The 12,279-nt window shown below is 44.1% G+C and overlaps 1 long non-coding RNA gene across 1 annotated transcript in view; it reads left to right on the plus strand.

Annotated features, from left to right (window-relative positions):
- The window catches only part of LOC136649709 (uncharacterized), a 57,878-nt gene that overhangs the window by 483 nt on the left and 45,116 nt on the right, over positions 1-12,279 (plus strand). The window lies entirely within an intron of this gene.

Below are 12,279 nucleotides of genomic sequence, written 5' to 3' on the forward strand. Positions count from 1 at the left end.
CAGGCGCGCCCTGCAAAGGGTTAAACAAACAGATCGTCCTGCACGAAAATATTTGTCTTGAGCGTGAAGAGCAAGAAGTGGCCACTCCAGGGAGGAGGGGGGGGGACCCAGGAGGGAATCCAGTTTGGGCAATGGAGTGGGTTCGCCTCTGCGGAGAGGCTCCCTGCAAAACTTAGCGCTTTGCACCCCCTCTAGCTACGCTACTGAGTTGTGGGGGACAAGACTCGCACCGCTGTGTGAGCTCCGGCCTATGCGTGTCTACTCAGAAGTAAGTCCCGTTATAATCCATGGGGCTTACTCCCAGGAAAGTGTGGTTAGGATTGCAGCAGCCTGTATCCTTCAAAAGGAGTTCCTCGTTGGGGAGAAGGTCTGGGTGCATCGCATATATTTCTAACGATGACGAGCCAATGCACTCTTACCTGGGAGTGAGCTCCATTGATCTCAGCGGGGCTTACTTACAAGTAAAGTCACTTAGGGTTGGACTGCACGTTCGGCTCCTAACCACGGGTCAAATTAAATTAAGAAAACTGCAGTCCTAACCTAGGCAGATTTACTCAGAAACAAGCCTCAGTGAGTTAAATGAGGCTTACTCGCGTTAAGGACTGCATGAGGATTGCCACTTAATAATAATAATAATAATAATAATTTATTTTAGAAAATAATAAATTTTTTTATTAAATTTATTTAATAAATAATAATAATTATTATTTATTTAAAATATTATTATTATTATTATTATTATTATTATTATTATTATTATTATTATACTGCTTTTCTACAAAAAAAGTCCACTAAGCGCTTTACAGAGAAAATCTTTATGAGATCCTGCACGCTTACTCAGAAGTAAGTTCCCTATATGCGATGAGACCTACTCCCATGTAGACCTGCAGAGGTTTGGAGCCTAATTTAAAGTCTGTTGATGGGTTTATTTAAGCGCGACTCATTTTCCCTTCATGGAGTAGCCTACCAAGCCAAGAGATTTCTCCTGCAGATATCAGGAGACATTTGACGGGAGATTTTACACATGGGAACTGGAGGCTCAGGGCGACCGGTGCTCATCTCCCTGAGAGGGAAACCAGCAAATGGATCCCCAACGTTGTTAAGCCAAAACACACCCTGAAACCAAGGAAAACCTGGGTTTTTGCCTCCTCGAACCTGGAATGGCTCCAGAGGGGAGGGGGATGAACCACCCGCATGCCACCTTCAGGTGCCTGCAAAACCTAGTGCTTTGCACCCCCTCTAAGCTACGCCACTGGCACTGGCTTCCATCTTTCCCACTGAATTGAATGGGCCTTAAAAATGCTTGACTTCAACCAAATTACACATGATCTTAAAAGCATGGCAGTTAGATGTCACCATAATACATACATACATACATACATACATACATACATACATACATACATACATTTTGAACTTTTAAACGGGTACATAAAAAAGTCATATCTCACAAGCAACACTGATGAATGGTTTTTGAATGGCCAACATTAGATTTCTGCTAGCGACGTGTTGAAAGTGTGTGAAACCAGCCTTTGATATACTTGGATGTAAGTCCTAGAAAAACCAATAGGGCTTATGTTCATGTAAATATATGGGCAAATCATGTCTACTCAGAAGTTACTCCCACTGAGTTCAATGGGGTTTACTCCTAGATAAGTGTTGCATTGGGGGATTACAGTTTTAATTGCTTCAAATTAAAGTCCTTCAGGGTTACTGGGCTGTATGTGAAAGTCATCTGGAATAGAGCTGAATAAGGCGTCACAGGTTATATAGTGAATATGGAAGTAAACAGTGGGGTGTGTTGCTGTTGATGAAAGGGCCACCATTGTTTCTGCTCCATGTGAAATTGGCTGGGGGGTGGATAGTGGACTTTCATCAATTTTATCTGCACTGTATCACACCATTAGATCAGTGTTTCTCAAACTAGATGGGTTGCGAACCAATTTCAGGTGGGTCACCTTTCATTTCAATGTTTTATTTTTAATATATTAGACTTGGTGCTACCATGGTACGTGACTGCATTTGGGGCAATGTTACAGACCTGTACTTTAAACAAGCTGCTATGTATAATTTTTCCACGATGTTAGTAAAAGGGACTTACTCCTGGGTATGTGTGACTAGGATTGCAGCCTAGGATTGTTAAAAATTTTCCTGCATAATGGTGTCATGTCTAGTCATGACATCACTTCCAGTGGGTCCTGACAGATTCTCATTCTAAAAAGTGGGTCCTGGTGCTAAATGTGTGAGAACCACTGCATTAGACCACTGTAGTCTGACACACAGCTTGCTTAAAGCCCATACCTTTGTTTCACTAATATTTTATATTCATTGGCAGGGACTTCATGATGGCTCTAGTAGGATGTTTCATGAATCATGCCTGATAGGCAAATGGAATTATAGAAATGGCCTCAGGTGTGTCAATCTTAAGATCAAGTGTGGTTGCCTAAAATATAACATCTTAATGTGTGAATAATATATGTGCTTGCAAAGTTGTGTCTCAATCTCATAAACGGACACACTTATCAGGCAATCAAGATTACCATTTCAAGAGACATAGTGCTCCTATTAGACTATTACTGCAAAAAATCATGGAGTTGTGGCACCTTAAAGATTAGTATATGTGTTTGTCAGTTATAGTCCACTTCATCTACTATATGCTCAGCTGGTTGTTATGTATGCATGCACACCAGAGAGAGATATTTAGAAAAAAAAATCTTAACAGGGTCAAATGGCCATAGAATATAAGAGGATCAGAGCCCAATCCTATGCCCATCTACTCAAAAGTAAGTCTCATTATAGTCAATGGAGTTTACTCCCAGGAAAGTGTGGATAGGATTAAAGCCTCAGTTCCTTAAGTCTGTGTAAAGCTTCCATGTATATTTGATAAGCACAGTGACAATTCAACACCAATTTGTGATAACAAAATCTTCCTAGCTTTGTTAACTAAACATGATAGGAAACCTTGGTCTTAAGTGGGTGGTTCCCTTTTGAGTGCATGCTTGGAAGACAACCTGGATTTGTTGTCACACAACAAATAGCCTTTCCTCAAGGACTCCCCCCTCTGTTCACTGAACATGGGGTGGGGCAGGGGACTGCACCCACTGACCCCTCTCCCTGATGTCAACACACCCATTGGTCACGCCCTCTATGACTTTGCAATGATTCACAAGGAGCATGCAGATACAGACCTCTTCCTATAAAAACAAAACAAAAAGCAAGCAAACAAAACAAAAAAATCCACATGTGCAGTAAGGGTTTGGGCCAGTGGCTGTGTTCCTGCTTCCCATCCCTGCATTCAGTAGGGAGAAATTTCATGAGAAGAGGGCTAGTGTATGAAACAGCTCACATGCAGTTCAATCCAATGAGATCAACGCATGTGTAAGGCTCTCACATTTACTTCCTGCTTTGCCAAATTCCCTTTCCAAGCTTGTTGCAGAGACCTTTAGCCCACTTTCAGCTAATTAGTTCCCTTGATTCAGACACAGTTAGCTCTGGCAGTATACAAATACTACCACTGTACCCCAGCACCAGTGAGAAGATAACTAGTAGGTAGCTTGCATGGGCGCTGTAGGGTCCCTCCTCCCAGTTCGCCAAACAGTAGCTCTTGGGCATAGCAGCCACACATTAGTCTCCAGTATCTCCCCTGGTTCTGGTGTTTCCCCTGGTTCTAGTGTTATGTGAGAGGGAAAAGAGGGTCTCTCTATCCACTCTGTCCATTCCCTGCATTATGCAGGGAATGGACAAAATGGATAGAGAGACGCTCTTTTCCCTCTCACATAACACCAGAACCAGGGGACATCCACTAAAGTTGTGTTGGGAGAGTTAGGACAGACAGAAGAAAATATTTCTTTATCCAGCGTGTAATTAGTCTGTGGAACTCTTTGCCACAGGAAGTAGTGATGGCATCTTGCCTGGATGCCTTTAAGAGCTGATTGGACAAATTTCTGGAGGAAACGTTCATTACGGGTTACAAGTTATAGTAGGTATGTGCTAGCTCTTGGTTTTAGAGGCAGGCTGCCTCTGATTGCCAGATACAGGGGAGGGCACTTGGACGCAGGTTGTGTCTGTTGTCTTGTGTGGTCCCTGGGGCATTGGTGGGCCACTGTGAGATACAGGAAGCTGGACTAGATGGGCCCTAGGCCTGATCCAGCCGGCTCTTCTTATGTTCTTATCTCCAGCAGTCTCTGTTCCACTATTTTGTTAGGCAGTCAGTTAGCCCATTAGTCAGTTTGTTAGACAGTTAGCTAGTCCATGGGTCAGTCTGTTGGTCAGTCTGCCAAGTCATTAGTCCATCTGCCCATCCCTTGGTCCATCATTCAGTGAATCTGTTCATCATCAGTTCTTTCAAGCTCTCCTACTTCTACAGTCTCTCCAACCTCGAGATGCTACTTTTCTCCTAAAGACCTTGTTGCCTCTAGAGGCTGCAGCTGTGAAGCACACCCACTGCTGAAAGCCCAGGTTTTAACTCCATGCTTCCCAGATTCACCAGAGTAAAGGGCCACTGCAGACCTATCTCATCACAATATCTTCCGTGATTCCAATCCACTTCCCCTGATTAGGAATCAACGCATAAAAGTGAGGCAGGGTCACCCCCTGACCCTGGGTCTCTGAATATAAAACATGGGGCTCTGTGCACAGTTCCCAGCACTGTTGGGACTACATGTGAAGTGCTGCAGACTGCAGAGCTGATCCTGATGGCATCAATCACCTGTGTGGGGAAGCAGAGGACTGAATCTATCACCTCCTCTTCCCTGTTTGTTCATCAAGAGAGAAACCAGGGAAGGGGCCTGGATTCAGAACTCCATCCCTTCAAAAGAAGCAATCAGTGCTGTCAAAGCTGACAGCATTTTGGGTGGCTCAGTGCTCACATGTACACATGTACAGCAGTGAGTGAACAACTTGTGGCAGCATGTCCCTTTCCCTATAATTGACACAATCACATTCAGTAATCTACCAATAGTGTCCCAGTCATATAATATGATCTCCTGCACAATCTCGATTAATGTCCTCCCTTCTTAGAAGTGGGTTGTTTTTTTTAAAATTAGCTGATCAGAGGACAACAATAACAATCCTTTACTTTAGATTGATCTAGGAACAGGGTTGTTAGGATTTGCTGTCAGTCCCACTGGTTTTGTGGTACTAAATGAGCTTAATCTAGAAGCATTAGTCAGTACCACAAAACCAATGGGACTGATAGCAAACCCCAACAACCCACTTCCGAGATTAATCTGCATGGAAGTAAATTCTGTTGACCTATGGAATCTTTGTGGGTGACTCCAAAATGTTGTTGCTATTATTTTTTCTGAACTGCTGATCCAGTGAAGTCAGTTGCTTTTAAACTGCAAGCTTGTGTTTTTTTAAATGCCCTTATTTTATTTTAACTATTTTGGCAAACTACTTGATAGTTTTTGGTCATAAGGAAAGATCTACATTTTAAAAATGCACAAATCAGTGAAACAGAATGTGATTTAGGGTTGGGACGCAAGATATATTTAGTGAACATGAAAGTGCTTCAAGTGAGAAATGTTAAACTTGCAGCAGTATTTTGCAGAAGTCAAGGGTGGATGCAATACCTATAGGTATCTTTCCCATACATGTGTCTGGGAAATGCAGAATCATCTCAGTTACAAAGTTCTTTCTTTATTACATTCATATCTCAACTTTCTTTCATTGTGGAACTTAAGGTGACTTACTGGGGGTTCTCACACAGTCCCCACACAGCACTAACTAGACAAACTTTCTTAGCTTCAGCAAAATAGCAGATCTTGTTCTGGGATCTATGTTCCTAGTCTCACACATACAGAAGATGAATAAACGATGTGCACTTGAGAAGGAATACAGTATAGACACCTGGGATCCAGATATTTGTAGTCTTTATGAACCTATCTGATTGCTAAGATTTAAAATCTGAGGCTCTTATCTAGGTTCCCCCCCCCCCCCACACACACACAAAGGATCAGGTGAAAGGAAAGTGCCCTTTTTAGCAGGGGCACCTGATCTATGAAATGTTTTACCTTGGGAAGCTTCCAATCATGTTTACCCAAAAATAAGCCTCACCGAGTTCAATGGGTATAGGTGGGTTTTTTGGTGATAACAAAATAAAAACACATGATACCACTTTCTGAACTTGTAAAAAAAATGACAACCCTGAAATCTGCAAAATCTGAAAAAAGTTCTTTTACACCTCTACATGCTTCTGGCTGCATCTGTAGACACTATACCACCTACTTATCTAGTGCCCCTCTAAAGATATTATAATTATAATTTATAAAAATGCATCCTTGAAATAAAAAAAACACATAATACCACCTTCTGCACTTCTAACTTCAGAAAACACTGAAATCCACCAAAAAAACAAACAAACAAACAAAAAAACCTGTTTTCACCCAGCTCTACCAATAGGACTTACTCCTAGGTAAGTATGTATACGCTTTCAGCTTTATTTACTCATTTTTAAGTACTTCAGTGCTGACATTGCTATCTTGTTGATCTGAGTTATTATTTTATTGGCTGTTCTATTTGAAAAACTCTTTTTGTAGATTATGTTTTTGTATTGCTGTAGAATAGATCACCATTCTTTAATTGATAAGCTGCCTTGGAAGTCTTTAAACTGAAAGTGGAGGTATAGTTCTATCAGTTCTATCCCAGTGTGAGCTCTGCACTCAGGGGTAACTTAACCATTGTTATTGTCCTGATAGATGGTAAGGATTGCATTACCATACATAAGGTGTAGATGTGTGGTAAAACATGGTCAACAGTGTGTTAAGAGCATGTGGTCTATCATTTTGCCAGGTGGTTTGATGTATTTTTTTTTATGATGGAAATGAAATTTTAATGAATAGCTAAAAAGTGAAGTTTTAAATAATGCAAACAAATGAAATAACACCTTTTTCGTGCAATGCCAACAAGTCGTCTATATGATCTCTTGTGGTGGTAAACTCGTTTTTGATTTAGAAATGGGTTTTGTCAGAATGCCAGATGCAGGGGAGGTCACCAGGATGAGGTCTCTTGTTATCTGGTGTGCTCCCTGGGGCATTTGGTGGGCCGCTGTGAGATACAGGAAGCTGGACTAGATGGGCCTATGGCCTGATCCAGTGGGGCTGTTCTTATGTTCTTATGATGCCATCTTGGGTGGGCATAGAAATGGCCATGCAAACCCTGGATGTTCAATCTGATCACTCAAACAACAACAAAAAGCAGGGATGGCATTCAAGCTGTGGTAAGGCTGGTTTTTCATGACTCATGTTAACTCATGGACATCACTGACTCAGACCCAGGGGCGGATCCAGTGTTTTGTGTTTGGGGGGAGAGGGGCTATGAGCATCACCTTAATTCCAGAGCCCCTCTCCCAGAGACTGATGGCAGCAGCTGAGGAAGGTAGGTGGTTACTGGAGTCGGGGTTAGGTGGTTGAGAGGAGGAGGAAGGTTTAAAGTGTGTGTGTGTGTTTATTTTTGCTCAAGGACTTGACTCATTTGTCTAACTCAGGACTCAAGTCAAAATGACTCAAATCTCTGTGAGTTGACTTGCAATAGCACATGCTAAGGCTCACATGTCTACTCAAGTCCTGGGGTTGCTGACTCGTGACTCCTTGTGACTTGGGCTCACTGACTGGAGCACATCGCTGAAAATAAGCCACTAGGGAAGGTACTTCACACCACAATCCAATGCTTGTTTACTTCGGAGTAAGTCTTGCTACGTTCAATGGGGCTTGCTCCCAGGGATTGCTGGGATTCCCTGTATAGGGACAGCAATAGGGACATGTATGGGATTGCTGTCTCTGTTAATGTATTAGTGTGGGTTTTTCCTCCCAATACTATACTGAGCACACTATTTGGTCTGTCCATAAATGTTAAGTGGGAGCTGGGAGATACCGAAGTTGACCGAATCAATCTCAAGTTTCAAGAGGCTGTTTCAACTGCTTGTGATTTTTGCTTTCATAAAACAGCAGCACCTTTTCCAGCTTCCTTGGTTTTCCACCCTTCATGGCTTGATCCCCCACCCAAAAGGCAATAAAATTGGGGGGGGGGAAGAGGCTATTTTGGTTTATTAACCTCCTTGTGGCCAGGTGAAAGGTTAAATTCACATGATTCATGGCAGGCTGGGAGACAGCACTTTGTTGCTAGGAGTTTGGGGAATGCAGAGGGCTCCGGGGAAGGAGTCTGACTAATCTTTAAGGGAGAGAGCCAGGCTCCTGTCTGACGGCTGCAGCCCCAGCAGTTCTGTGTTTCATTTCAGACTGTCATTCTCCTATCTCTCAGCTCACTCCCAGCTCTAGCCTTCTGCCAGATCCTGGGAACTGTTCCCTCCACAAATTTATAGAAGGGGTGGGGGGGGGAGCAAAAGCACAGCTAGCTATTGTTCAGCTGGGCCAAGCAGAAAGTTGCAGCCGCTTTAAGCCATGATGTTATATGGCTATTTTGAAGCCTTCAGAGTGAGGTGCCTGGCCAATAAAGAGGGTGTTGGTTGTTCTGCAGCATGAACCAGCAGCTTGCAATTGAGTGCTTGAAATGGTCCAGCGTGCAAACAAGGAAGAGGGCAGAGGAAGACTAGTGGTCTGTTGGCTCCTCATATCACAATGGTTCTTGTCCTGGCAGTGAAACAGCCTTTACTTTACTGCTATTTCACTGGGGAAGGGGTCTTCTGCGGGTCTTTCTCCCTGAGTTAGAATTCACCAACCCTCCAACTGCTGTCTTATCACTTTCTCCACCTTCTCAGCTTCTGATGGCATTGCTTTTGCACGCACTGGGGAAGTGGTTCAGGAGGAGGAGGCAGGGGACATTTGCTCACTCTCAGACTTCAAGAACATGATCAAGTTGATTGCAACCAGTGGTGTCACTAGGGCTTGCATCACCCAGTGCAGGAGGCCAGTGCATCACCCTCATGATGGACCTTCTCCCCATGCAGTTGGCAGCGCAGTGCCCTGGGCAATAGGCCTGATTATGCCAATGCTGATTTTTTGGCTATACCTTTTGATAGGATAGAGATATTTCAATGCAGTTTATTTCACTGCATTCTGCATGAAATTATGCATCGAATGATATGTAACATGATGGTATTATTCAAAAATATCAAGATTTTAAAAACTTTGACCAGTAGTGGTGTCACCCCCCCCCCGGTGTGTGTGTGTCACCTGGTGCGGCCTGCACCCCCTGCACCCCCTTAGTGATCCAACTGATTATAAGGAAGCAGTTTTATAGATTACTCAGGTAACCACCTCCCCTCCCCACAAATGCCATGACACAAAGTTCAGCACCCTGCAGGCTGATTGAGGACAAGACTGGGGCCTTTGATTACAACATTGAATTCAACCCATCCTGCAGTTACCTGGGATCATCTTTTACCAATTCTTGTTTTTCCCGACCAATTGCTGAATCCAGTAGTGGGGGGACAGTCACAGAGACCTCTTCAAGGTAAGGGAACGTTTGTTGCCTTACCTCTGGGCTGCATTGCAGCTGCACTGATGCTGGAAAGTTGGATAGGATTGGGCTCTAAATACTGGAATGTACCACATCAGACAGTATGTACAATATAGCAAAAAGCTCCCTGCATGTAGTAAACTAGCATATCCGGGAGGGGACTACACAAATGGCAGAACCACGTATGATCAAGGACGCAGGACTGCTGATAAAAATTGCAGCCCAGTGCCAAGTTCCGCCTCCCCTTTCCATGACATGTAACTAGTGTCCTGATGTCATTATGCATTTCCCCCACCTCACTAGTGGCAGGCAACAACATGCAGGGGTTGTGGGGAATGCACAGTATAGTGATACAGTTAAAGCTAGACCTTATAGAGAGAATAAACATGGCACTTGGCTGTCATTTTCCGTCTGGAGACAAGATATGCTATTACTATTGGCAACCTTCTGTCTAGAAAGATGTTATATGGCAACCTTCTGTCTTCTGTCATAGAAAGACTATGGTATCGCGCTCTGAAAGGTCGTTCTGGCACAGCGTCTAGTGTGGCTGAAAAGGCCAATCCGGGAGTGACAATCCCTTCCACACTGGGAGCAAGTGCAGTCTGTCCCTGGTCTGTCTCCCTGGCTATGGGCCTTCCTTCTTTGCCTCTTTGCCTCAGACTGTTGGCCAAGTGTCTCTTCAAACTGGGAAAGGCCATGCTGCACAGCCTGCCTCCAAGCAGGCTGCTCAGAGGCCAGGGTTTCCCACTTGTTGAGGTCCATTCCTAAGGCCTTCAGATCCCTCTTGCAGATGTCCTTGTATCGCAGCTGTGGTCTACCTGTAGGGCGCTTTCCTTGCACTAGTCCTCCATAGAGGAGATCCTTTGGGATCCTGCCATCATCCATTCTCACGACATGACCGAGCCAACGCAGGCGTCTCTGTTTCAGCAGTGCATACATGCTAGGGATTCCAGCACATTCCAGGACTGTGTTGTTTGGAACTTTGTCCTGCCAGGTGATGCCGAGGATGCGTCGGAGGCAGCGCATGTGGAAAGTGTTCAGTTTCCTCTCCTGTTGTGAGCGAAGAGTCCATGACTCGCTGCAGTACAGAAGTGTACTATATGTTGCATCAATTTACCTACCTAAATATTTATGTATTAGAAACTTCCATCCTAAGTGTCAGGGTCCAGTGGCTGGAGGAAGAGAGGTGATGAGCCTGGATTGGCCTGCCTACCAGTGCTTGAAGAACTGCTCTGATTCTACTCATTGTCCCACTGTAACTTCAGTCTCTTACATATCAGGACCTGATGGGTGGCTGCCTCCAGGAGTTTCTCTAAAGGCACTCAAGCAAAGCAAATGAAGTTGGCAGCAGAATCACTTTAAGAAGCAAAGAACAAAAGTGCTTCAGAAGTACCAGGAGAAGACTATGAAGCATCTTGCTGTTCATCTACAACAGAAACATGTGATTTACAGCAATGGATCATTTGTTGGGGAGCTGCTCTGAATATCTGCAAGGAAAGTGGGGTTAATACAGCACTAGGTCTGCTCCTTATAATTCAGTTGCTCCAGTAGTCCTTGGGTTCCACAGAACTTGTCTTATTGGTAAATTTCAGATTTTGGAATACTGATTACGGCCTATGCATATGTGCCCCTGCACTGCTTAAAAAGTCCCTAATCTATTTCCCTTAAGAAAAAAAATGCACCAAAAAAACCTCCTATGTAAAATCTTCTTGTAGGTGCACTGCAGGAAGAAAAATAAAAACTAAATGATTTTTTTATTTAATTAATTAAATTTTAAAAATTAAAATCATGACTACTGACATTTAAAAAACTGAAAAGGGCATTATGGAAGGGTGATGCATTCAGAGCATGGCAAGAGGAAAGTCTAACCATTTATCTTGCCAGTGTTAACCTGGGAGAGCGGTTCAAACACTTGGAAGTGTTACTAACCTGTGTGAAATGATCTTGCTCACACCTTTGCAGATAAGGGAGGGAAAGGAAAGGAACAGGCAATATACTTCCCCTTCCCCATCATTGTGATATATTTGGAACATGTACAGAGTACATGATCCTTCCTTCGGTCAAAAAGTTGCTAATACAATTAATTAATAGCCCCATCCTAAGCATTCCTGCTCAGGGTAAAGTCCCAATGAGTTCAATGCCATCTACCCTCAGGGAATGTGTATAGGACTGGTGCAGCCGCACTTCATTCACTTAAATCAATAGATTCAATATGGGTTTATGTTATAAGATCTTTCCCACTGCTATATGGGTAGCCACAGTAAGAACATAAGAACATAAGAACAGCCCCACTGGATCAGGCCATAGGCCCATCTAGTCCAGCTTCCTGTATCTCACAGCGGCCCACCAAATGCCCCAGGGGGCACACCAGATAACAAGAGACCTGCCTCCTGGGAATTGTAGTTTAAGAACATAAGAACAGCCCCACTGGATCAGGCCATAGGCCCATCTAGTCCAGCTTCCTGTATCTCACAGCGGCCCACCAAATGCCCCAGGGAGCACACCAGATAACAAGAGACCTGCAAGGCTTCCTGGGAATTGTAGTTAAGAACATAAGAACAGCCCCACTGGATCAGGCCACAGGCCCATCTAGTCCAGCTTCCTGTATCTCACAGCGGCCCACCAAATGCCCCAGGGAGCACACCAGATAACAAGAGACCTCATCCAGTAGCATCACAACGGGGGTGCTGCTAGTTCGGGTAGCACCAAGTGACACCTCCAGCGGGGGAGAGATACCACATCACCTGAGCCTTCAATCGGTGATCTTCAGCCCTCTCCAGACCCAGCCACCTCATGCTCTCAGTGGCAATCATGTTTTCACTGCTCGCCAGGAAGAACGCAAAGTGACCAGTCCTCGAGAGG

The sequence above is a fragment of the Tiliqua scincoides genome, chromosome 4, assembly GCF_035046505.1.
Source record: "Tiliqua scincoides isolate rTilSci1 chromosome 4, rTilSci1.hap2, whole genome shotgun sequence".
Lineage (NCBI taxonomy): Eukaryota > Metazoa > Chordata > Lepidosauria > Squamata > Scincidae > Tiliqua > Tiliqua scincoides.